We start from the raw sequence: 26,761 nt of genomic DNA, 5'->3' as shown, positions 1-26,761 counted from the left end.
CGGAGGCCAGCTGCGACTTCAGCTCCGTGATGTCGTCCTTGATGGATGCAAAAAGTTCGATCAAGAAGGCCTTTGTGACAGGGCCGTCCCCGTCCTCCTTCGGGGGTGACTTGCTGGAAACGGGGGGCGATGTAGATGGACCCTTCCCAGGACCGTCCTTCCCCGGCTTATTCATGCGGTTCCTCGTTGTCATGATGGGGAGCCGCGGTTAGCCCCCGCGTGCTCCGCGATTGCCAGGAGCGTCCCGGGATATCAGGCCACGCTCCCTCGCACCCCCTGGCACCCCCGCTGTTGCCGACACCGGGAGGACGGAGCTATCAGGAGACAGCGATCGCCGTGCACTCTCAATGTTCGTTGAATCACCCCCGAGCTGTATGGGGTAGGGTTGGATCAGCACCTCTTCTCCTCTCGTCCCTCTGCGCTGTCCAGCAGCCGCCAGACAGCTCGGCACCTCCCCGTCACCTCATCCAGACGACGTTAGCCAAAATGATCCACAGGGGGGTAGATTAAGCTCGGGATGGTCCCAGTCAGGGCGTCCTGTATTGCGATTGTTCCCCTCCGCAGGTCGGGGTGGCCCAGGGTCCCCCGGGTAATGGCAGCCGAAGATCTCCGGGTGATGCAGTGTAGGCCGCACCAACCTTGTGCGTCGCTGCCTCGTCACCTCGGCTAAGTCCGCCGTTCTCTGTCGTAACTCGACGGTGAAAGACTCAAAAGCAATCAGGGCACCTCAGCAACCCCAATAAAGTCGATTCCGGAGCAAAGATCGCCCCAGGACAGCTATACAAAGCGATGAAGGGCTCGAGGCGCCGGAGGAGCTCGCAGGCACGTCTTACTCCGTCGCCATCTTGGCCACGCCCCCCCAATAGAACTTTTACATTTCTCATTGTACCACAGTTACTTCACGTGGAAGTCACAATATTTTTTTTTATAAAGAACAGGTACATCTATGGACTTTTCAGGAGCCCCAGCGTATGCAAACCCCTTCATGGCTTACTTTGAATACCAATTCATCTTAAAAGATCCTAAGTGGACGGACAACATATTGTTGTTTTTGAGATTCATAGACGACATTCTGATCATTTGGCGAGGGAGTAAATCAGAATTGGTAGAACGGATCACTGAATTAATTGAACGCAATCCTAAAATCAAGTTCACCCACAACATTCAGGAAAACAAGATACAATTCTTGGATATAGAAATTTGCAAAACACATGAAGGAATTTCCACTACAGTATTCCGCAAGCCAACAGATGTTAATAATGCCTTGCATTTTACAAGTGCACATCCAAGTAACTTGAAGAATCACTTACCTACCTCACAACTCATCAGAATCAAAAGAATATCCTCAGATCCAACGGAATGTGAGACTCTGATTAAAGCTCGGGTTTAGAGATACAAGGAAAGGGGGTACCCGGCAGCAGTACTAGAGGATTCTGAGAAAAAAGTTGCACAGTTGGACAGATCATGTTTATTGCAAAAATCTCAAAAGTCAACAAATGAGAGCATAGTATTTATTATGAAACACTCTTCACAATCGCAGAGAATTAATCATAGCCAATGAACCTGATTTTGTGCACCTCTTCAAGAACCTTCCCATTTTTGCACATACCAGAGCGAAAAATATCAGAGAAATGTTGAAAAATCCACGCACAACCAACTACACCAACTACAGAGGGATGAGAACATGCCAAAACTGCGGCCAATGCAACAATGTGATAGCGAGTAAAACTTTCGCACACCCCAAAACTGGTCAAGAAATAAGAGTCAAACACAGTGCTGATTGTAACACGACAGGGGTAATTTAGGCTATTCGCTGCCCCTGTGGATTGGTATATGTAGGTAGGACGTCAAGGAAGAATAAAACTCGCATCATAGAACATAAAAGCACCATACGCAACAAAACTCTCACATCAAGCTTAGCCACTCATTGGCTAAAGGAATCACATACCATACCTCAGTTAAGGTTTACTGTTCTAGAATTGGTCGAAAAACACACAGGTAAAGATCACAATAATGCATTATCACGTAGGGAAACATTCTGGATTAAAAAACTTGGCACCCTTAATCCGGGTGGGCTTAATGATCAATATGAATTGTTGTGTTTCCTGTAAATAATGTTCAACAATGTAGTTTTGGATCATGCTTGATGTAACTTTTGAACGCTACTGTCATTTCTGAGTTAATTGTGACAACTTTAACAACGGAAGCGTTACATACTGATATGTAACCAATCAACAAGACACAATCAAACTAGGATGTAATAATACTCTTTTTCCTTTTGTAATGTAATTTCTAGAGAGAGGTTATATGACATACAAGCTGTATTAAAACACTTGCTTTTATTGACAATGTTCTAATTGAAACAAATAGGAGATAAATCTGATATATATCTTTTGTAATGAAACATCCACTAGTGATTTGAACAGTGACTTTATTCGCATATTAATTATAAGAAAGAATCTTGAAATTTCATTTGTTCGCGCATGCTATATTTCAATATTTCAAATTGATGAAAATGTGAATATTCATCATGATACGCATCTAGATATAAATTCATTGTACAAGATTAGCACATACTTTCCTTTTCTTTAATTTTTTTCTTCGTAAAAATTCACCCTCACCGGCCAATTGTGTGGTCACTTTGAAACATATTTCAGTCTTTCTCCTTGCACATATAACACATGGATTTTAGAGGTAGCGGCTTTAATAGTACGGTTATTTAGAAATAGAGGCTAAGAGTGACCCTAAGCGCATTTTCGAGAACTATTGTTTAAGTATGACCGGCATTAGAAGTTGTGAATAAAGTTCTGTTAGTCTTGAATCGTGGCCTTATAAGAAGTTGAGTAGAATGGAACAGGATGTTGTGACCGGAAGGAATTTGGTGGTTAGAGGTCAACGCACGCGGGATGAGAAAGGTAGGCTGTAATGGTGTCGCGGTTAGACAGAATAGTTTAAATGAGTCGACTTCCTAGAACTCATGTTATCCTCCGTTTATTTCAGCTCACAGTTGTGTTGTTCTCAGAATCGGCACAGGGATAGTGATTTCTGCAATCGGGGAGAGCTTAAATACACTTGGTAAGCAAATACAGACGTACGCTTTGTATCTCACGTAGCTAACTATTCAGCTTATAAATTTACTTAGGCTTCATTTATTCATTACAGATGGGGGCAATGATTGTTGCCACTAAAATGGTTCAGTCGAGCTAAATAGTTTTCCGGATGGGGTAAGCTATCGCGAAACATCTAATTAAAACACACGGTGCATACTTAAGGAACATAGGTTCTTAGGCAAACTGTTTTTACCTTCCTTAGATTTCGTATCGGCAGCCAGAAAGGTTATGACATACAGGAGTTATTAACCTTTTATGCATACTACTAGGGTAAGAAAAAATCGATGGTTAAACTTATAATTCAAATGTGTGGGTCACTGGTGGTTAAGGTCTTTCTGTATAATCAACTGGCGGTGAATTTATGATTACGAGGTTGACATGCTCATATTTCTCTGTAATATCTTTTCTACACGCACTTCTCTCTTTTTCATTCACATCCCACTTTTCTTAAATTTGTATACCTTTTCCTCCTGATTTTTCATCGCCTACATCCGTCTTTTCTTTTGAGTTCTAATCCTATCTAGATTAATGTACAAACTATCATGAATTCTATTGTAACCTTTAGTAATTTACTTTGTAGTGCCCGAGTACGGAACTGACGTGAAAACTACAAGAAAAACCAAGATTATAAGATTTAATTATTTGACACCCTGAAGAAGGGTTCTGTTGAACCCGAAATGCATAGGGCTGTTTTCTTTTTCTTTTTGTATAATTAACCTTGGTTACACATGATATTAACCATTTTGCTTTGACTGTTAATTGTAACATAATACAACACTTATCAAATGATTTGCATACCGATAATACAATCATTTTTATTTAATGTCACACTAAATATTCTTGAGCAAACTTTTCGTCTACTTACTTTATTTAATGAGCAAAAAGTGAAAAAGTGTGATTAAATGTACATAAGTCACTAGAAACCCTAGGGACTTATTGGCTGAGCACCTAGCAGACCGAGTTTAGGCTAGGTCTCTACAGAGCATGTTGTACCAGGGCCCATGTCTCATTATGTGTCACAAAGGGCCCAGAGATGTAACCATATATCATGTTGCTGGCTGATATGGGAAACAATATTTAACCCAATGTTTAACAACTGGAATATACATGACTGTATTACAGCTTGTAAGAGACTATTTCTCCTGCTAGCATCTTCTATGTATTTTTGTACTAATGCCCATGTCTCAATCTGTGTTACATAGAGTGCAGCAATGCAACACTATTTTGTGTTGTTGGGTACTGGCAGATATGTTAAACAATACTCAACCCGATATCTTATGGTTGGAATGTATATAAATGTGTTATAGCCCTTAAAAAACTATTTATCCTGCAAGGATCTCATGCAATGCAGACCAAGGAGATGAGCTTCCCATGGACTCTCACCAGACCTGCCATTATCCTGGTACCATTGCAGATACCTTGATCTGTCACCGGTAAGGCCCTGGGTTCCATATGATTGTGTCAGTGCCTCATGCAAGGGGGATCTACTTATATTTCTAGCCAGGCCCAGGTCTAACATACAATCGTGAAACCTAAAGAATCGTAAAACAATTGAGTCATGCATAAACAATGCCAATGAATGTGGGTTCTAAAACATATATCAAAAACATTCAGCAGAAGGTAACTGCAATCCCTATGATTTCGCATATTTCTTTTAATCCTTTTTCTATTTCGTGCTTTTCAGGGGATCCACCGACCTTCATTCGCGTGTCGACAATAAATCGCCAAGGTTTAAACCACTTTTAACTAGACTCACTGTATCCAAGATGTGCCAAAGTAGCATATCCTCTGTGTGGTGTGCCTCCCTGTAGTAAATTGACCAGAGGTACCCCTTCATTTTTACATCTGATGCGGCTCCGATGTTGGCAGATCCTCTGTTCCAACATTTATGTAGTTTGACCCATTTACTTCAGCTTGAATGGCCATACAATGAGATATAACACATTTTTACTGTCGTAATTGGAGTGATGCCTCAGCAGTTTTCTGTTTCCTGCCACGTCAATCACCTTCACATAATTTGTGAATCTATATACGACACAATTGCATGTTGGAAATGACCAATGATAGGTGGTCGTCACCAGCTTTATGTTATGTTAAACACACTTATATAGCGCACGACTCACCCGGAGGCATCTCGGCACTTACTTAGTGTTAAGAGGTACGGAAAAACAGGGAGGGAATTATGTTAACTAGAAGAGAAATGCTTTTAACTGTTTCCTAAAGATATTATAGGAAAGACATTCTTGCAAAGCAAGGGGCTGAGAGTTCCAGTATCGTGGGGCGAGAAAGGAAAAAGCCATGCCTCTGGTACGACTGAGACGTATCCTGGGGACTTTCAAAAGGGCCAAGGAATTGGATCTGAGTGCCCTGTTCGAAGTATGTTTAATCAGCTTTTTTCTCAGGTAGTCGGGACCTTTACCTCTAAGCGAGTTGAAGGTTAGACAGCATATCTTAAAATTAGATCGCTTTCTTATTGGGAGCCAATAAAGCTCTTTCAGTAAGGGGTTAGAGTTATAGTTTTTACTCTCTCTACTTCTTTGTAGGCCCTCACTACATGGTCCCTTATACACTCGTTTCTTCTATAGGAAAATAAGATGCATCCTCCTTCTCCAATGAGATGACAATTTCTATTAATAATTTTACTATTAGAATTACTGATTGTACTGAATGTGGAGACCATGATAGTGCATTTTTTGTTTTTGTCGATACCCAGTCTGGGTGTGAGGAGAGTTTCCCTTGGACAATACCAAGCATGTTGTAATCCTCTATTTGTTATAGTCTTGGGGTATCCTCTCTCTATCAGTTTAGTAGTGAGTGATTGCACTTCCCTAAAATAATTATTTCCGTGTGAACAGTTTCATCAAATTTCAGAGGAATTGGCCATAAGATAAGTTATCAAGTAATGCTCTCAGGTGGAAGCTATCATATGCTAATAGAAAGTTCTTATCCGTAGGCTTCCAGTATAATTTTGTGTACTTCTTCCCATTGTCATGTTTAATTAGAATGTCTAAATAGTTAATCTGTTATTTATTGTAGTTACAAGTGAACTTTAAATCAGGAACCTGTCTATTCAGTCATGTAACAAAATCATTGAGACCCATAAAATCACCTTCCCATATCGTAAATACATCATCTATGTACCTTTTCAGGTCAAAATATCCTGTCAGTACAGGAAGGGATGCCCATTGTCTCCCCTCCTCTACTCACTAGCCAGGTAACCGCTAGCAGAGGCAATCCGCACCGAGATAGGTGAGGGCATTCCACTAGGCGACGGCATGCAAATAATGTCTTTGTATGCAGATGACCTACTATTATACATAAGAGACATTAGCCATATCCCCTCCACGTCTCGTGTGCATATTGGGAAACTTCACCTCCATATCGGGGCTGAAGGTTAATGCCTCCAAGTCATGCCTCAATACTTTCAGTGAGACGTGTAGAGACCCAGGGCATGTCCTCAATGAGGTACATGTGCAGTGGAATACAGACACATTCCACTACCTCGCAATTAGGGTGTATAGGCGTTGAACTGACTTACTAGATGGCAACCTTGGCAGAGCTCTGACTGCTGTGCGTTTTCAAATGTCATTCTGGAGCACGCCCCCACTATGGGTAAAAGGCAGAGCAGCCCTCACTAAAATAGTGATCATGCCACGGCTCCTATATTAATTCATGAACCTACCACTATATATTCCTCTTTCTTTTTTCTTTTTACGCCCGCTGGAAAAGCTAGTTAAGGACTCCATATGGGGTGACACCAGGCACCGAGTGGTGATAAACAAGCTCAATCTACCTACAGACAAGAGAGGCCTTTTAGCCCCAAATCTAGAGCAGTACTACTTGGTCTCTCAGTTACAATGGGTGGCTAGATGGTTAGCCGACCATCAAAGAGTCGACACTGCGACTACGAAGCCAATCCTATCCTTGTCAGAACTAACAAGATTATTTTGCCTCTGCCTGAAAACTAAACAGCCGGACTCGTTGCTGCTCAACGTAGCACGCAGATGCTTTCGCAGAACTCTATATATTACATGCAAAACTACCCCGTATGCATCTGCCCTACCACTGGAGGGAACACCCAGAGGCGGAACAGCGACCACAACACCTGAGCTGCGGAGCTCGGGGGAGGCAGGAATAGAAGATACCGGCTACCTGTATCTAGAAGGCATGCTGATCCCATACACAACATTAGTAGAGGATGATGAGTTACCTCCAGGCCAATTCTTACTCCATCGCTCACTACTAGCTACCCTCTATACTAGATGGACTTATCCAATAAGCCTGTAACCCACTTTACAATACAATACATGCATGTCATGGGACAGGGAGGCAGTGGCAGTGCGTCCAATGGGGGCGTTGAGGCGTTGCCCCACTATGCCACATGGATGACCGTCACGCTAAAATTACATTCAGTATTAGTAAAGTAAAACAATTTTACAATATAAAGTAATCTTCTCTCGCAGTGCCGTCCCGCTACACGCTACCGGGACAAGCCCGACAATCTATCAGAAGGTGCTGCAGGTGGGGGCGGGGCTACGGCAGCTTGCTTGAGTGAGCGCAGGCGGCACTAAAGCGCAACAGACATTAGTGCAGCAGCAGTGCGCATGTCCATTTTCGGGCTGGTCAATTAAATGAAAAGCCCAAACATGCGCACAGTAGTACTGCCCCCTAATCCCTTTTACAGACAGCGAGTCAAGTGCGAGCCTGCGAGGGACCCGAGGGTGCTGCTTCATACTGCAGCCCCTGGGTCTCATAATGGGTAGGGAGTAACCCTGCTCTTAGCCAGTCCTGGCGCTGCGGCGTAGTGGCACTGCTAATACAGCGCCAGGAATGGCTAAGACACCTCGCAGCCTGAGCCTGAGAGCAGGCTTCACTGTATGGGTGCTGCGCGTGGGTGGTAGCACTGCTGCTCTTATATGGCCAATCACTGTGGCTTATGTGAAGCCAGGCAGTAGTGATTGGCCATTTCTAGCTGTCGTGTCCTTGCCGCGCAGGCAGCAGACCGGGTGACGTCACCGCGCCACACACACAGAGACCTCGTGAGACGTGCCGGTGTCTAACTGTCTGTAGTGTCTGTGATGTCCTGCAGGGTGCCCCCACAGATGACCGGACACGCTGTGATGCTATTCAGGTACCTTTATTATCGTCGCGCACAAGCTCGTGTGGATGCGTCCTTCCTTGCCCTCTGCTCCCAGTGCTCTGCCCCTTGCCCCCTTTGCCCCCCATGACCAGATGTGGTGTCCGGTGTCTGTCCCCAGAGTCTGTGTCCCTGTGGGTTCTAGTGCCCAGCTTATCAGGTCACGACATCTCCCCCTTTGTTGCAAACAAATTATTTCCGATGCTGAGAGAGAGAGAGAGAGAGAGAGAGAGAGAGAGAGAGAGAGAGAGAGAGAGAGAGATAGAGTTGATCACATCACATCTCTTCAATTAGTCTCTGTGGTCTCTTGCACACTCTACTCGATCTTCTGTCATTTTCGCTGTCCGATTCATTCTCTTCTTCCCTTATCGTTGTAGTGGTTGTTGTCAGTGGTTCTTCTTCTTCTTTTTTCAAACCTCTGAAATGTGAACTGTTTCTCATGAGGTGGTATCGACCTGCCGCTGCAGTTATCATTGGACCTTTTACTTCCATCACTGTCAGCGGGTCTTTCGAGAAAAGGCTGTCTGATTTCCTCTGTTGCCATTGTCGTACTACCACTGTCACCTTCTCTTATTTTTGGTTGTGCAGCATGCCTCTTCTGGTCCGCGTAGGCCTTCATTTTTGCCTTTGCTTCTCCGTCTTTGATTGCTATTTCTCTTCTGTCGGCATCTGGCACTGCTTCCATTTGTGGCAGCCTGGTCTTGCTTGAGTGCCCTAGGACCAGTTCAGCCGGGCACCGTCCTGTGGAACTGTGAGGGCTGTTTCTGTAGTCCCTCAATATTTGACATAGTGCCTGTCCTACTGATATTTGTGTCAGTTTTGCTCTTTGAACCGCCTTCTTGATCGTCCCCATAAATCGCTCCGCCATTCCATTTGCTTGTGGCCACAAAGGTGTTATGTTCCTGTGTCTGATTCCAAGGTATTCCATGAATTTTTGGAATTCTTCCCCTGAAAATGGTGGGCCATTGTCAGTCTTCAATGTTTGTGGAGAGCCCCATGCAGCAAACACGTCATCCATCACCGGGAGAGTTGCGGTTGCTGACGTTGATGCTACTTGTCTTACTATTGGGAACCAGGAGAATTCATCAATAATCACTAGTAGATAATTTCCGGTCTCTAGCGGTCCATAGAAGTCTGCCGCTAATTCGGTCCACACCGCCTTTGGTAGTTCTGCGCGTAATGATCACTTCAACCAGGCTGTCTAGCCCCAGAAACCACACTTTTTCTCTCAGCATTTTCTTAGTTGCCACGATTCCTCTGTGTGATTCGTGTGCTAGTTCAACTGTTTCTTTTCTCAGTGCGCGTGGCATCACTACCCTTGTTCCTCTCATCAGGATGCCATTCTCGGTCTCTGACAGTTATTCATTTATTTTCTTAAATGCTAACAGTTCATCTTTTGCCACCCCTTCCTCCAGAATGCTGTTGTTGTTTATGTGTCTCCACCTTTGTTGTCTGGTCACCTTCTTGATGGCTTCCATGGTGTGGTCTCTTCTTGTTTCTTGTTCCAACTCTGACATTGTTATGGAGGCTGGTGTGTTGTGCTTCAGGATGAAATTTAGGTATTCTTCTGCCATGGTCGTTGTTTCTGCTTTGTGTGGCAATGGATGTCTGGACATATAGTCAGCTGGGTTGTTTTCTTTGCCAGGCTTGTGTATTGTTTTGAAGTTGTAATCCATTAGCCGTATTCCCCACCTCTCTATTCTTGGTGGTATTTTGGCATTTGGGTTTCCGTAAATTGTTACTAAGGTTTGGTGATCTGTTACAATCGTGAAAGGCTTCCCATAAATGAATATGTGATAGTGTTCGCATGCCCACACAACGGCCAGACTTTCTTTCTCTGGTTGTCTGACAAGCTCTTGCTTCCATAAGCTACTACGCATCTTGGCGAGTCTTTTCCTGGTTTGTGTTGCACCAGTATTGCTCCCAATCCTACTGGGCTTGCGTCTACCGTTAGTTCTGTACACAGTAGTGGGTCAAAATATGCTAGATGGTCTAAGGCCATTACTGCCTCTCTTATTTCTTCAAATGCCTTGCCGCACTCTTTTGTCCATGCAAATACTTGTCCTTGTTTCGTCAGCTCCCGCAGTGGAGCGCTTACTGTTGCGAAGTCTTTGATATATCTTGCACAGTAACTGACAAGCCCAAGAAATGACCGTACTTCTGCTACATCACTTGGTGGTTTCGCTTTTTCTAGAGTGTCTACCTTACTGCGATCTGGCCTCATTCCTTTCTTTGAAAAGATATGTCCAAAAAATACAAGCTCATCTCGCCCTAGTTCACACTTGTCTTCATTTAGTGTGAGGCCAGCCTGTTCTAGTTGGGCACACACTTCTCTCAGCGCCTTGTCGTGCTCTTCCTCTGTCTTGCCAAACACTAGGATATCATCACTGTAGTTGAGACTATTTTTTACTGGCCTTATGACTTGTCAGATCGTTTCCTGAAATATTTCTGCTGCTGACTGTGAGAAGTTGGCCCGATATGCAACGTTCGCTATTCTAGCGACCGCTATGTATCGTTCCAACGACCCTTATGGTGTTTGGTTGTAAGTCAACCTATAGACCAGCTATCCTAGTAGCGTGGATACGAGCAGTCTAAGGCTAAAGACTCGAGAGGGCGCGTTAAGCCAGCTGTTTACCACACATGTACCCCTTGAACACCCAGTGAAAGGACACCACACAAGTGTTATGAAAATAAACAGTATATTTATTAAGAATCACAACAGCCCTGTACTCTTTATGAGGACAGTGTACTAAGCACAAACCAAATCTCTTTAGCAAATACTTCAAGTGCACAATTAAAACAAGTGTCCGAGGACACGGAAAGTTTAAGGTCTCGGGCGGACCCGATAAGGCAAGTCGGAAGCGAGGGACTCGGGACCCTAGAGTAAGGAGGCTATGCAGGCACCGAAATGCCGAGTTACCTAGCCACGAGGGCTGCGGCTGCACAAGTCTTACAGGCGTCGGGGTCTTCGCTGACGAGCCAGGAGCCGGAAGAAAAGGAGTTGCTGGCCGGCGACCAGTGATGAATAGTTCGTAGAGATCCAAGCCTGGATCAGAGATTGATGATACCTGAAAGCAGAGGGGACCAAGTTCGTACTACTAGCCAGTAGTCAGAGGGTACCAGGAGGGCACCGGTTGGCCGTCACCTCGACCAGGTGAGTGGGCGACGCTAGGCTCTGCAGTCTCACGGACCAGGAGGCGTTGTCGGCGACCACGGTGGAGGTGCGAGCTGTCCCACGAAGGATGATGCTGTCGGCGTCGCTGGGCCCAGGATGGGGCAACAAGCCTTGGCAGATCTCAGGGCCACGTGGTGGGCCTAAGATGGCGTCTTGAGTGGACCAGGGGGGTCCGGGGTGCTTCTCGCAAAGATGGAAGCAAGGGCCAGTCTGGAGCAACCAGACCAGCAGAGTTGTTTGTCGGTCGTCGTCAAGGAAGGGCACAAGCCAGCGGCTAGTGACCAGACAACGTGCTGAGCAGCGAGCAGAAGGGCCCCACGCAGATCGTGGAGATGCTGGGAGACTGCACTTCGGTGCTGGAGCGGCTCAGGGTCGGGGCTTCTCGGACCCCAGAGCACTCACCAGAGAGTTACCTCGATGGTCGTGCTGGTTAAGAAAGCGTGCAGGTTTTGATGATGGCCGGTCCCTCGAGGTCTCGTCGCACCCACAGATCACAGCTGAGCTGATGACGTGGGTAGAGGTCAGAGGTGCCAGGGAAGCCGGTTCTCGTCGAGCTGGGCCGTCGGATCCTTGAGGAAGGACTTGCAGCAAACCGCAGAGTTCTTAGGTGGTGCCCGCTGATGCAGGGTGACTACTCCTTAGTCACAAGGGAGAAATCTTGAGAAGAGTCTTGAGTGTCCTTTCGTAGAAAGTAGTTCTTGATTCAAAGATGATCTAATTTGGAAGGGTCCCCGCTCCGGCCTTTATCCTAAAGGAAGGGGTGGGTACATGACTAGGTCCTGCCCTAAGGGTGGGACCAGGAAGGGGGGTAATTACACCCCTCTCCCCTGCCGGACTTTCCCCAGGCCAGGGCTGTCGCCCCTGGAACTGGTTCTAACCGGCAGATGCGTAGTGAGCACCGGGGTGCCACTCCGCAGTCACCTTCTCGCAAAAGCCCTACCTACCCAGAATACACAAACCCTGTCTGGGACGGTGCGAACACCGCCCTTGACAGGAAACCCTTTGTCCGAGCGCTCCTCGCTGGAAGGACTCCCAGCAGCAGGAGGTCAGACTCGTGTCTGTGGTGGCAGCATCCATTTTGTGGAGCGGAGGCTTTAGTTAACTTTAACCGGGGTTCACAGTTACGTACATGTCGTGTCCCTCTAGAAGGGTGGAATGCTAACCTCGTCGCCAGAATTGGTGAGAGGGCAGCACCCCGATTCGTATGACACCTTACTCGACATGCCTTGATAACACGACACCGAAGTTACCGATGTGGTACGCGTTATCATGGAACAGCCATTGGGTCTTGATTCCGCAAGCTGCAACCGGGCTCGGCTCGGGCCTGAACCTAGCTCACACGAGCCCACGCACTCTGCCTTCAGGATTGTTAAGGCCTGCCATAGGAGTGACTGATAGGAACTCGAGTGTCCATTGTATGGTTAGATATAGGACTACTATACCTAAAGCGAAGGGTGATTACACGACTTCGCCCCAGCTGTCGTGCAGCCAGTTGTGTCAGATTTAGGAGGCCAGCCAGGGGTGGCATAATACATGCTGCAGCCCCTGGCGGCCCTGGGTACACCTATGCCCTGCGTTACGGGGTCTGATAAGGTGGCCCAGTACCAATTGGTAAATGCACCTAGGGTACATGTCGTAATTTAGAAAGAGAACAGCCAGGCTGTGGGTCTGATTAGCAGGCCCACAGCCAGAGAAAGTCGTAAACCAGTGAAACAAAAGCAAAAAATCTGGGTGATCATGGGATTGCAGACCCTACTCTCCTACATGACCCCCCCCCCAAACGTCGGAACAATAAGCTAACCTTGACCAGGTGAGTCTTCTTGTTCTAAGTGGAAATATCTGGAGAGCCCATCGGCATTGCCATGATCAGTACCAGGTCTATGTTCCACTGTAAAGTCCATCCCCTGTAGGGAAATGGACCACCTAAGCAGTTTGGGGTTTTCACCCTTCATCTGATTTAGCCACAAGAGGGGCTTATGGTCGGTCTGAATCTTGAAGTGAGTGCAAAACAAGTATGGCCTCAGCTTCTTCAGGGCCCAAACCACAGCAAAGGCCTCCCTCTCAATAGCTGACCAATTCTTCTCTCTAGGGGTCAGCCTCCTACTTATAAAAGCAATGGGCTGGTCTTGACCATCAAAATTCAGTTGAGAAAGAACAGCTCCCACACCCAACTCAGAAGCATCTGTTTGGACAATGAATGGCTTGGAGTAGTCCGGACTCTTGAGGATAGGCGCCGTGCACATGGCCTGCTTTAGGTCATCGAATGCTTTTTGACAGCTCGCTGTCCACTGAACCTTTTTTGGCATTTTCTTACTTGTCAGTTCATTTAATGGTGTCACAATTGAACCATAGTTCCTGACAAACTTCCTATAGTAACCAGTCAGGCCCAAGGAAGCTCGAACCTGAGTCTGGGTGGTTGGAGGAGCCCAGTCCCTGATTGACTGTATCTTGCTCTCCAGTGGCTGAACCTGGCCTCCACCTACAAGGTGGCCCAGGTATACAACCTGTGTCTGCCCTATCTGGCACTTGGTGGCCTTGATAGTGAGGCCTGCCGCTTGCAGAGCCTCTAACACTTTCCGCAGGTGGACCAGGTGATCCTCCCAGGTGGAGCTAAAGACAGCAATATCGTCAAGATACGCCGCACAGAAGTCATCCAGCCCAGTAAGGACTTGATTCACCAACCGTTGGAAGGTGGCAGGTGCATTTTTCAGACCAAAGGGCATCACCACGAACTGATAATGCCCACCAGGGGTTGAAAATGCGGTTTTAGGCTTGGCGTCCTCAGCTAACCTGATTTGCCAATACCCAGCTGTCAGGTCAAACGTACTTAAGTAGTTGGCCGAAGCCAATCTATCGATAAGCTCGTCTGCCCTTGGTATTGGGTGGGCGTCAGTCTTAGTGACTGCATTGAGACCCCTGTAGTCTACGCAAAACCTCATCTCTCTCTTACCACCCTGGGTGTGAGGTTTCGGCACTAGAACTACGGGACTAGCCCACGGGCTATCCGAGGGTTCAATGACTCCCAGCTCCAACATTTTCTGCACTTCACTCTTGATGCAGTCTCTAACGTGATCAGGCTGCCGGTAGATTTTACTCTTAACGGGCAAGCTGTCACCAGTGTCAACCTCATGGGTGCACCAATCGGTCTGACTGGGTGTTAGAGAAAACATATGTCTGAACGACTGAAGAACCTGTTTACAGTCGCTCTGTTGATGTTCTGAGAGGCTGCCACAAAAGACAACACCATCTACCGATCCATCGTCAGGATTCTGAGTGAGCAGGTCGGGGAGAGGGTCACTCTCTTCTTCCTGTCCCTCATCTAGGGCCATGAGCAAACTCATGTCCTTCCTGTCGACATATGCCTTGAGCCTGTTGACATGAAGCACCCTGTGGGGGCTCCGGGGAGTTCCCAGGTCGACCAGGTAGGTGACCTCTCCCTTTTTCTCCAGGATGGTGTAGGGCCCGGACCATTTGTCCTTGAGTGCTGCTGGGGCCACTGGCTCCAACACCCACACCTTCTGTCCGGGCTGGTAAACAGTCAAGACAGCCTTTTGGTCATGCCAAGCTTTTTGGAGTTCTTGGCTGGCCTTAAGGTTTTCAGATGCCTTTTCCATGTACTCAGCCATCCGCGAGCGGAGGCCAAGCACATAGTCCACTATGTTGGCTGCAGGCTTTTTGAGAGGTCTCTCCCATCCTTCCTTCACCAAACACAGGGGTCCTCTTACAGGATGCCCGTACAAAAGTTCAAAAGGGCTGTAGCCAACCCCCTTCTGTGGGACCTCTCTGTACGCGAACAAAAGGCAGGGGATCAGGACGTCCCATCTACGCCGAAGCTTTTCTGGTAGTCCATGAATCATCCCTTTTAGGGTCCTGTTGAATCTCTCAACAAGCCCATTGCATTGTGGATGATAGGGTGTAGTGAACTTGTAGTTGACACCACATTCCTTCCACATAGCAGTTAAGTAGCTCGACATAAAGTTTGCACCTGTCGGAGACGACCTCCTTAGGGAAGCCCACTCTGGAGAATACTCCAACTAGGGCTCTTGCCACAACAGGTGCTGTAGTGGTCCTAAGGGGAATAGCTTCAGGATACCTGGTGGCATGATCCACTACCACCAGTATAAACTTGTGCCCTGATGCTGTTGGTGGTTCCATGGGACCGACGATGTCGATCCCCACCCGTTCAAAGGGCACCCCGCCACAGGCATTGGTATAAGGGGGGCCTTTGTCGTGCCACCTGACTTACCACTGGCTTGGCAAGTGACACAGGAGCGGCAAAACTCCTTGGTATCTTCGTTCATATGAGGCCAGTGAAAGTGTGAGACAAGCCTGTCCCACGTTTTCGTCTGGCCCAAGTGACCTGCTAAGGGAATCTCGTGGGCCAAGGTAAGTAGGAAACCACGCTGAGACAAGGGTACAACCAGCCTCCTGGTCATGCCAGGCTTGGGGTCTCTTGACTCAGTGTACAGGAGTCCATCTTCCCAGTATACCTTGTGGGTACCTGTGGCGTTCCCAGCAGCCTCAGCAGCAGCCTGCTGTCTGAGGGGTTCAAGAGAAGGGCAGTCTAACTGGTCCTTCCCCAGGTCTTCCCTTGAGGGTCCCCCTGAACCCAAGAATTCAACTTGATCAAGTTCGAATTCCCTGGGCTCAGTTTCCCTCAATTCCTGTAGGTCAGCCTCCTCTGAGACTTGATCCTCGACCTGGGGCAAGGGGGAAGGCGCAGCCTTAACCCTACCGCTCTTTTTCTTGGGAGGTGTCTGGTCCGTTGTTCCAGGATCCAGCACCTGTTCAGTGGGGCATTTCCTGACCTGTGACCTGGTCACAGCGAACACATGTGCTGGCAAACCTAACATTTCCATGTGAGTCCGGTGCTCCACTTCTGACCATTGTGATGACTCCAAATCATTGCCCAACAAACAATCCACTGGGAGGTCTGGACTAACTACAACCTTCTTTTGGCCAGTTACCCCTCCCCAGGAGAAAGCTACAATTGCCATACTGTGATTGGTAGTGACATTGCTTGCATTGGTCACCAGGAATTCTGTACCTGGCATGATCTGTCCAGGGTCCACAAAGTTAGGCGTCACCATGGTGACGCTGGCACAAGTGTCCCTATAGGCCTGAGCCATCTTTCCATTTATGAAAGGCGTCTGTCTGTATTTGCCCAAGGTATTGGGACTTACGTCAGGGGACACGTCCGCGTCCCCTGTACTGACAAGGACAGCCTGAGTGAGTGTGCCAACTAAGTTGTCACGCCCCTCAGAACCCAGGGTTAACCCTACTAAACCCTTGGGAGGCGCACTACCACTGCTGACTGTACTAGGGGGCACAGGTGCCTTAGGGGCTGCAGTGGCAGGAGTCTGCCCTCCTCCTTTCTTGGTGCACTCACTAAACCAGTGAGATTTACTTTTACAGTACTGGCACCATCTTTTGGATTGGCCTTCTTTCTTCTTTTGGGGAGCCTGACCCCCACCCTCTTTGGGTTGTTGGGGACCTGTCGAAGACTTCTGGTCACTTTGTTCCCCCTTAGAATCTTTACCCTTCTGGTCTGCTTTCTTCTGACCACCTTGATTCTGGCCCTGGTTCTGTTTAACTCTCGTACGAACCCATCTGTCTGCCTTCTTTCCCAATTCTTGGGGAGAGGTCAGATCCGAGTCGACAAGATGCTGATGCAACAACTGGTTCTGACAATTGTTTAAAATTTGTTCTCTCATCATCAAATTATACAATCCTTTGTAATCAGTAACCTTACTGCCCAGCAACCAGCCCTCAAAAGCCTTAGTGGCACAATCGACAAAGTCAGACCAATCTTGAGACTGCGTTTTCTGGGTATCCCTGAACAGCACCCTGTACTGCTCAGTGGTTAGGCCGAACCCTTCAACGAGTGTATTTTTCAAGACTTGGTAATCGTTCGCATCCTCCACCCTTGTGGTGAGGAGCTTGTCTCTTCCTTTACCTTCAAAGGAGAGCCACAAGATAGCTGCCCACTGACTCTGGGGAACACCTTGCACCGTGCAGGCCCTCTCCAAAGCAGTAATCCATTTGTGGATGTCGTCCCCTTGTTTAAAGGGGGGCACTATCTTACCAAGGTGTTTCGTATCGAAACTCTTTTCCCTATTGCTAGGTACATTGCTGCCACCAGTGGGGACTACCCCACTTAACTGTTGCTCTCTAGCAAAGGCAAGCCTCTCTTTGGCCAGGGCAAGTTCTTCCCTTTCGATCCTCAGATTAGCTGCCCTTTCCTTAGCTTCGTACACTCTCCTCTGAGGGGACGTCATCCCTCTTTGAGAAGAGTTGTGAGAGCCATTGGTTTGAAGGGATCTGCTCGAGTCTCTCGACAGAGATCGGGCTCGTCCATTCCCAATGTTAAGCGGACCTGATAGTAGCGCTGGGGGTCCCCCAGTACCACTATCATGTTTGCTTAAGTTGGACCTGCTTAGTCTAACGACTTCTACCTGTCCCTTATCTGCCTCATCCCCAGAGGGATCCTCATCCTCATCCTCATCCTCCTCCACATCTTCATTCTCAGTTGCGAGGTGGATGAGGTCAGGATCGTCTCTGGTTCCCTCGAGGGGAGGCATGTCTCCTTCTGGATTAGAAGAGCTAAGACGGGTCTCAGCTTTTCTGGCATCATAAGTCTCCAAGAGACCAATCAGAAAGGACGTGGTGGGGTTAGACCCCTGCTTGATCTTCCGGGAGTGACACACCTGTCTTAACTCCTTGAAGCTCAGCACAGTATATCTTGAAGGGATGACCTTTGGAGGGTCAACTGACACAAGGGGAGACTCATGGTTTCCTCCTTTGTCCGACATACTGTTTCTAGTGTGGTGTAAGTGATGCACCTACCTACACTATGTGTTTACCTACTGTTCCCTTGCTAAGAGTTGCGGCCAAGGTGTGCTAAGCCTTGAGGAGCTGCAACAGCTGGTTCAGTAGAACTCAGAGTATTCTAAGCTTTAGTTATATGTACTAACAGTACTTATGTGATCTTTCAACAAGATATTCTTAGGATACGTGTGGTAAAACAACAGCAAGCTCAAATCCCAACCGCTGCTCACCAATGTGAGAAGTTGGCCCGATATGCAACGTTCGCTATTCTAGCGACCGCTATGTATCGTTCCAACGACCCTTATGGTGTTTGGTTGTAAGTCAACCTATAGACCAGCTATCCTAGTAGCGTGGATACGAGCAGTCTAAGGCTAAAGACTCGAGAGGGCGCGTTAAGCCAGCTGTTTACCACACATGTACCCCTTGAACACCCAGTGAAAGGACACCACACAAGTGTTATGAAAATAAACAGTATATTTATTAAGAATCACAACAGCCCTGTACTCTTTATGAGGACAGGGTACTAAGCACAAACCAAATCTCTTTAGCAAATACTTCAAGTGCACAATTAAAACAAGTGTCCGAGGACACGGAAAGTTTAAGGTCTCGGGCGGACCCGATAAGGCAAGTCGGAAGCGAGGGACTCGGGACCCTAGAGTAAGGAGGCTATGCAGGCACCGAAATGCCGAGTTACCTAGCCACGAGGGCTGCGGCTGCACAAGTCTTACAGGCGTCGGGGTCTTCGCTGACGAGCCAGGAGCCGGAAGAAAAGGAGTTGCTGGCCGGCGACCAGTGATGAATAGTTCGTAGAGATCCAAGCCTGGATCAGAGATTGATGATACCTGAAAGCAGAGGGGACCAAGTTCGTACTACTAGCCAGTAGTCAGAGGGTACCAGGAGGGCACCGGTTGGCCGTCACCTCGACCAGGTGAGTGGGCGACGCTAGGCTCTGCAGTCTCACGGACCAGGAGGCGTTGTCGGCGACCACGGTGGAGGTGCGAGCTGTCCCACGAAGGATGATGCTGTCGGCGTCGCTGGGCCCAGGATGGGGCAACAAGCCTTGGCAGATCTCAGGGCCACGTGGTGGGCCTAAGATGGCGTCTTGAGTGGACCAGGAGGGTCCGGGGTGCTTCTCGCAAAGATGGAAGCAAGGGCCAGTCTGGAGCAACCAGACCAGCAGAGTTGTTTGTCGGTCGTCGTCAAGGAAGGGCACAAGCCAGCGGCTAGTGACCAGACAACGTGCTGAGCAGCGAGCAGAAGGGCCCCACGCAGATCGTGGAGATGCTGGGAGACTGCACTTCGGTGCTGGAGCGATCCAGGGTCGGGGCTTCTTGGACCCCAGAGCACTCACCAGAGAGTTACCTCGATGGTCGTGCTGGTTAAGAAAGCGTGCAGGTTTTGATGATGGCCGGTCCCTCGAGGTCTCGTCGCACCCACAGATCATAGCTGAGCTGATGACGTGGGTAGAGGTCAGAGGTGCCAGGGAAGCCGGTTCTCGTCGAGCTGGGCCGTCGGATCCTTGAGGAAGGACTTGCAGCAAACCGCAGAGTTCTTAGGTGGTGCCCGCTGATGCAGGGTGACTACTCCTTAGTCACAAGGGAGAAATCTTGAGAAGAGTCTTGAGTGTCCTTTCGTAGAAAGTAGTTCTTGATTCAAAGATGATCTAATTTGGAAGGGTCCCCGCTCCGGCCTTTATCCTAAAGGAAGGGGTGGGTACATGACTAGGTCCTGCCCTAAGGGTGGGACCAGGAAGGGGGGTAGTTACACCCCTCTCCCCTGCCGGACTTTCCCCAGGCCAGGGCTGTCGCCCCTGGAACTGGTTCTAACCGGCAGATGCGTAGTGAGCACCGGGGTGCCACTCCGCAGTCACCTTCTCGCAAAAGCCCTACCTACCCAGAATACACAAACCCTGTCTGGGACGGTGCGAACACCGCCCTTGACAGGAAACCCTTTGTCCGAGCGCTCCTCGCTGGAAGGACTCCCAGCAGCAGGAGGTCAGACTCGTGTCTGTGGTGGCAGCATCCATTTTGTGGAGCTGAGGCTTTAGTTAACTTTAACCGGGGTTCACAGTTACGTACATGTCGTGTCCCTCTAGAAGGGTGGAATGCTAACCTCGTCTCCAGAATTGGTGAGAGGGCAGCACCCCGATTCGTATGACACCTTACTCGACATGCCTTGATAACGCGACACCGAAGTTACCGATGTGGTACGCGTTATCATGGAACAGCCATTGGGTCTTGATTCCGCAAGCTGCAACCGGGCTCGGCTCGGGCCTGAACCTAGCTCACACGAGCCCACGCACTCTGCCTTCAGGATTGTTAAGGCCTGCCATAGGAGTGACTGATAGGAACTCGAGTGTCCATTGTATGGTTAGATATAGGACTACTATACCTAAAGCGAAGGGTGATTACACGACTTCGCCCCAGCTGTCGTGCAGCCAGTTGTGTCAGATTTAGGAGGCCAGCCAGGGGTGGCATAATACATGCTGCAGCCCCTGGCGGCCCTGGGTACACCTATGCCCTGCGTTACGGGGTCTGATAAGGTGGCCCAGTACCAATTGGTAAATGCACCTAGGGTACATGTCGTAATTTAGAAAGAGAACAGCCAGGCTGTGGGTCTGATTAGCAGGCCCACAGCCAGAGAAAGTCGTAAACCAGTGAAACAAAAGCAAAAAATCTGGGTGATCATGGGATTGCAGACCCTACTCTCCTACACTGACGATATCCCAAAGCTCAGACGCTTGTATCGGAATAGACCTAGATGTGTCGAGAAGGTTGTGATGTATCTCGACTGCGGATCCAGCTCCAGCTGGTGGTATCCTTTACATAAGTCCAACTTCGAGAATCGTCTTGCTCCTGTCAGGCAGCTGATCATGTCGTCGAGGTGTGGTCCAGGGTGTCTTTCTCTTTCAATTGCCATGTTTGGTATCCTCATGTCGACACAGATCCTAATTTTCGATGTGTTTTTTTTTTGGTACAGCCACTATTGGTGACACCCAAGGCGTTGGCCCTTCTGCCGGCTCTATGATGTCTTGTTTCAATAGTGCTTCTCTTTCTTCCTCTACTTGAGGTTGCAGGTGTATTGGTACCCGCCGGTGATGCTGAGCTACTGGTTTCTTTGTTTCATCGATATGCAGCGTAATTTGTCACCTTTTTAGCTTCCCCAGTCCTTTCAGTAGCTTTGGATATTCTTTCAGGATGCTTTCTTTTTCTGACATGTTGTATGTCATTGCCATCAGGCCCATTGTTTGTGCTGTTACATTGCTCAGTAGGCATGGTGCTGGAATGTCTCCTTTCAGCACGTGAATCTCTTCCCTTAGCGTTTGGTTCTTATATGTTATGTCTTCTGTGAATTTCCCGAGATTTGTTACTGGTTTCCTTGAGCCCCAAGTGAACACTTCAACTCTTGATGGTCTCAGCGCCGGTTTTATTTCCATCCTTTCGTATTCTGACGCACACAGGATGTTGCATGTGGCGCCGCTGTCAAGCACGAACCGTGCCTTATGTGGTCCGACATCTATTGTCACTGATTCCGTCTTTTTGATTGCCTTCTTGTCCACCAGACGAATGCTTTCTTCCGTCGTGTCTTCCTCGGTGGACATAAGGTACAGTGGCTCCACTTTTTCTTCCTCTTCCTCTTCTCCTGATTCTATTGATGAGCGCCTGTTTGCTGTTTCGATGTGTTTGACGTGCCTGCTTGTCGTCATCCGCTGCCTTCCTGGTCTTCCTCTGTCATTTCCGAACTGTATTCCTTGACACATACTGGCAAAGTCATTGCTCCTGTTACATTTTCTGCAAGTTTGGCCAAACGCTGGGCATGCGCCTTTGTGAGGAAATTCTAACCCACATCGCTAGCACAGTGACTCTTGTTGTTTCTTCGTTGTGTGTTCGTGTTGCCCTTTTTTCCAGTTGCTGGCGCGACTGTTATCTGTCATGCGGTGCGCTTGTTCAATCCGCCTTTCCATCTGCTTTGATGGTATTTTTGCTCTTGCTTCTGCTCTTGCTAGCGACAGGATGTTTTCTAGCGATGTTGGTTCTTTCAATATTCGTGTGCGGAATTCGGTGTCGCGACATCCCTCAATTATCCGCTGGTAAATTGCTTGCTCGTTGTCTTACTTGTCGAACTCGCAGTGCGTCACCAATTTTCTCAGTCGCGTTTCAAAATCATCCAACGATTCATCATCGTGTTGGAAAGCGATGGTGAAAGTGTCTATGTTTCTTTGAGGGTCAAATTTGCTTGTCAGGCACGTGATGAGCTTTTTGTAGGTTGATGTCTCACTTGCTGGTAAAGTCACTAGTAGTTCATCCACATCATCATCACCCACGAGGTTTAGAAACAGTCCTAGTTTCTTGGCATCTACTAGGGCCGTAGCCTCCATGTATCTCTCAAACCTCAACCGCTCCCATCTTATTCCTACTTGTGGTTCTGATAAATTGAATGGTAGTCGCCGGCGATATTGGGCGCTTGGTCGTGGTTCTGCCATGTCTGTTTTGTTTACTGTTCTTTTATTGTTTCCTTGTAATGCTCTGTGTGGCACCTATTTCCTTTGGGGCTCTTTCTGGCCCTTTCCTTTGTTTCTTTGCTTACTGCAGCCTCTCTTTGCTCTTTATTTTGTTATTTGGCTGCCTTTGCCACCTTTCATTTTCCTTTGGGGCTCTTTCTGGCCCTTTTTCGATCTTTCTCTCTTTTCGCCTGACCTCAAAATGGCGGCCAGCGTTTCCTGTGTTCTTATTGGCTTCTTTGCCTGACTTCAAGATGGCCGCCGATATTCTCGCGGAACTTCGTGACCAATCGGGCTTCGCCTGACTCCAAAATGGCCGATCCTCTTTCCTGCGCTCTGATTCGTCGCTTCTGTCTGACTTGCAAATGGCAGCCGAGATTTCTAATATTTCGCGCTTCTTTCTGTGGCGCTTACCCAGTGCAGGCGATTTCGTTGTCGCAGCGGTCGGGGTGGGCTCCTATGTCGCTGCTTTCCTTTATTTGGCAGGACACTTTGTTTTTCGGCACAAATCCAGGGTGGGCTCCTGACTTGATCACGATGTGGTCGATCCGACACGAGTTGTTGTCTCACTCCTTCGTCGCCAGTTGTGATGTCCTGCAGGGTCCCCCCACAGATGACAGGACACGCTGTGATGCTAATCAGGTACCTTTATTATCGTCGCGCACAAGCTCGTGTGGATGCGTCCTTCCTTGCCCTCTGCTCCCAGTGCTCTGCCCCTTGCCCCGCTTGACCGGATGTGGTGTTCGGTGTCTTTCCGCAGAGTCTGTGTCCCCGTGGGTTCTAGTGCCCAGCTTATCAGGTCACGACAGTGTCTACTACAGTGAAGTCTACTGCTCGTGTTCGTGGCTAAATCTGTTGCAGTAAATGTATCGACCATTGGAAACAAGTAAGAAACGGATGAGGGCCCCCTCTGTGTGACCCGGCATTGGCGGACACTCTGGCAGGCCCTCGTATTGTTTACTTAATGTGATGATCAGTCACTGATAATAAATATATGGGGTTGACTTTTGTTGAGGTCCCGGGTGTGGGGGATAGTTACATATGTCAGTGGGGACACTAATATAATTAGGGCCTGTCAAGTGTCAAGCCAGAAAAGGAAGTATGCTGTGGCAGGCTCCGTGCGCAGCACCGCAAATTACCCGCGTTGCCACTGCACGTGCCAGCCCAGAGACCGGCGGGGACTCGCCTAGAGTCAGTGACACCATGATGACCCAGAGTAAATTTCATTGTCACCGGCGCGGCAACACAACACAACAGTGCCAGGACTCACAGACACTGAAGTGTCGAAACATGTCCAAGAAGAGAGGCATTGGTGAATGGTGATCGCGGGCGATGAGCAAGCCGGGGCACGAGGTGTGTGGCAGTGCTGAGTGTAGGGCCCACTTCTCCTTCGTGATTCACCAGGAAGTTGGAGCCATAGTTGAGCGCTTGTTTTTAAATGAGGAAACTGCACACACGTGTAGAGTGCAGTGTTGGATGCCTCCCATACAAGTTTCACCCTGTAAGTTTTGTCTCCCCTCCACTTTTTTAGGCTGTTAGTATGAAAACGTCTCCAGTGCCTGTGATGGTTCCTGGGGAGACCTTGACCTGACATTTCGTTAACACAGCTGCTAAGTTGCAAGTCTGAGATGCTTTGCATAGGTGTCCCCCACGCCTCTCGACAGAGCCTTATGCCCACAGAGTTCATGGATGACTTACATAGCCAGCCCATAGAAAACAAATCCTGTTTCTGAGCGAGCCATGTCTGCTCTGGTTGGAGGCCGGTACGCCCTTTCATCATATTACATTTTCGTGGTGTTTACAGGAAACTTGAAGGTCTGAATTAGAGCACACTACAATAGCGTGTTGGGGTGAGGGGTCATGTTCACCATAACTTAGCAGAAGATGTACTACGCATCAGATGACCGACTCCATTTCATTTTTGCTTGTTGTGCAAAATCTTATTGTCATTCCAGGAACCAAGAGCCGCTATGTTCCTGTTAGTCTGAAATTTTATTGCTAAAAATTATATGTGAATGTTGTTTGTGGCAGTCAAAGTAGAAAAAGGCCTCCCTTTGTTTGATATCTCAGAAAGAGGTGGGATTGAAGCTTTTTGTTGCCTTAGTCATGTGAAAGGGACTGACACTAACACCGAGTTTGTTGTGAATGTTTACATTTGATTGGTTGATTTGACAGAGCAGGGTGAAAAGGATTCTTTTATTGATATACTGTTTACAGTGGTAGTTTTACAACCAGGACATTTTGGGCTTAGCTGGTTAGAGGAGGAGGTGTGAAAACAGGAATTGCACAGGGCAAGTATCTAAGAGTTTTACGTTTCAATTTGGTACTTGTCTGGGAAGGGAGGAAGGGAGTAATTTACAGCAGCTTTCATTTGAAACACCCATGAGTCACTTGAAACCTAAAGCAAGCAGATATAAGCACCAAAGCGAGTTTTCATTTGACAGTAACGATTATTAGTGAGCCCTTAGACATACAGCAATGCGAGGGACTTGAGAAGTGAGAACTGTTAGTAACAATATGTATTCTGACTTTAGACTGGAATTCTAATTTCGTGACAATCACTCATTTAATTTATTTGGAGTGAACCTCAAGTCAGGAAAGGAAAATGTGCTCATGATTTATTACAACACGGTTGATCAGCGGGCAAGCCAATTACGCTTTTGTACATCTTTTTGTGTGAAAGTTCTGTTTTTCAGTTTATTTGTGTGTGCACTGTACTTGAGTACTGACCTAGACAGGATTGTATTATTGTTTTGTAGTGTTTATGTTCAGTGAGGCTCGAAACTGAATGGTAGAATGGACCTCACCGTGGGTGCGGAACATGGTAGCACTTCTGCTAGTCTCATGACTAGCTCCAGAGTGCTTACCCTCCCTCTCCAGTGCTTCACAAACCTGTGCTTCACCAGTGGCAATTTGCAAAGGAAAGCATGCACTGTGTTCTTGTGAACAGGCCAATGAGTTAGCATAGAAATTCTCTTAATATACTGAATAAGCAGCTACCAGTGACATTATCATATGAAATATTTTTATGGATGTCATTACTAGAGTTTCTCTAAAAATAGAGAGAGGGGTCCAACACACCAAAGGGACAGGACACCACAGAGACGTAAAAGTCTTTTAAAAAAATCCCTTTGGGATATTCTCTTAGCATTCCAATTTAGCACCCAACCTTCCAATGTTACACTCACATCCACATTTCACTCAACACACAACGGGTCAATATATTCAGTTGCCAGAAAGTCAAAATATCAATATGATTTTTTTTTTTTAAACAATTTTGAGGGATTTTATTAGATTGGTTGATAAAAACTATACAACTTTATCATGGTCCAACCTCCTTCTTCAGGCTTGTTACAATTGTGTTCCAACACTGTATATCATGATATGCACTGGTCAAAAAAGATCTCTTTGCAATGCTTAATGGCATAAGGATCCACGGACCGCTGCTGTCTAAAATTTATAGTGAAGACATATCTTCAGTTTCTGCAATTCTATATAAGATGTAATTCTGGCAATCTCAAAGGGTTTCCAAACCTCCTCAACCCAAACTAACGAGCCTTAGTATATTCAGTGTAGCTCACAGCTTCTTTCTTCCTTTATATCAAAGATGTTTTATATTTAGGCATTACAATGCATAACCGAGATTAAAAAATCTCCTGCATAACACGCCACTGTCATCACTGTCATTTTTATTGATGTCATTACTACAGTTTCACAATTGCTTTATTACCCTTCTTGCTTTCTCAAATATGCTTGAAAATGCACCATTTGTCCACTTGTTTTTCAAAAAAGTTCTGCGGGAGAACCCCCAGAGACCCGTGTTATGATAGTCTGGCTCACTCACTACGCTAGCTCACCACAGGCCACTCATCATGAACTTTTATGCCTCCCCACTTTCAAATGTCACCAGCCGCCACTGAGGGTCAACCGTCATAAGATGTCACATTCTGTGATTCAATTAGGGTCAAAGGGTATTTGATGTAACTTCCGCTGCCCCTGTCCTCACAACC

This window comes from Lissotriton vulgaris, chromosome 2_1 (genome assembly GCF_964263255.1).
Source record: "Lissotriton vulgaris chromosome 2_1, aLisVul1.2, whole genome shotgun sequence".
Classification (NCBI taxonomy): domain Eukaryota; kingdom Metazoa; phylum Chordata; class Amphibia; order Caudata; family Salamandridae; genus Lissotriton; species Lissotriton vulgaris.
The sequence above is the reverse complement of the archived record's forward strand: the minus strand, read 5'-3'. Positions refer to the sequence as shown.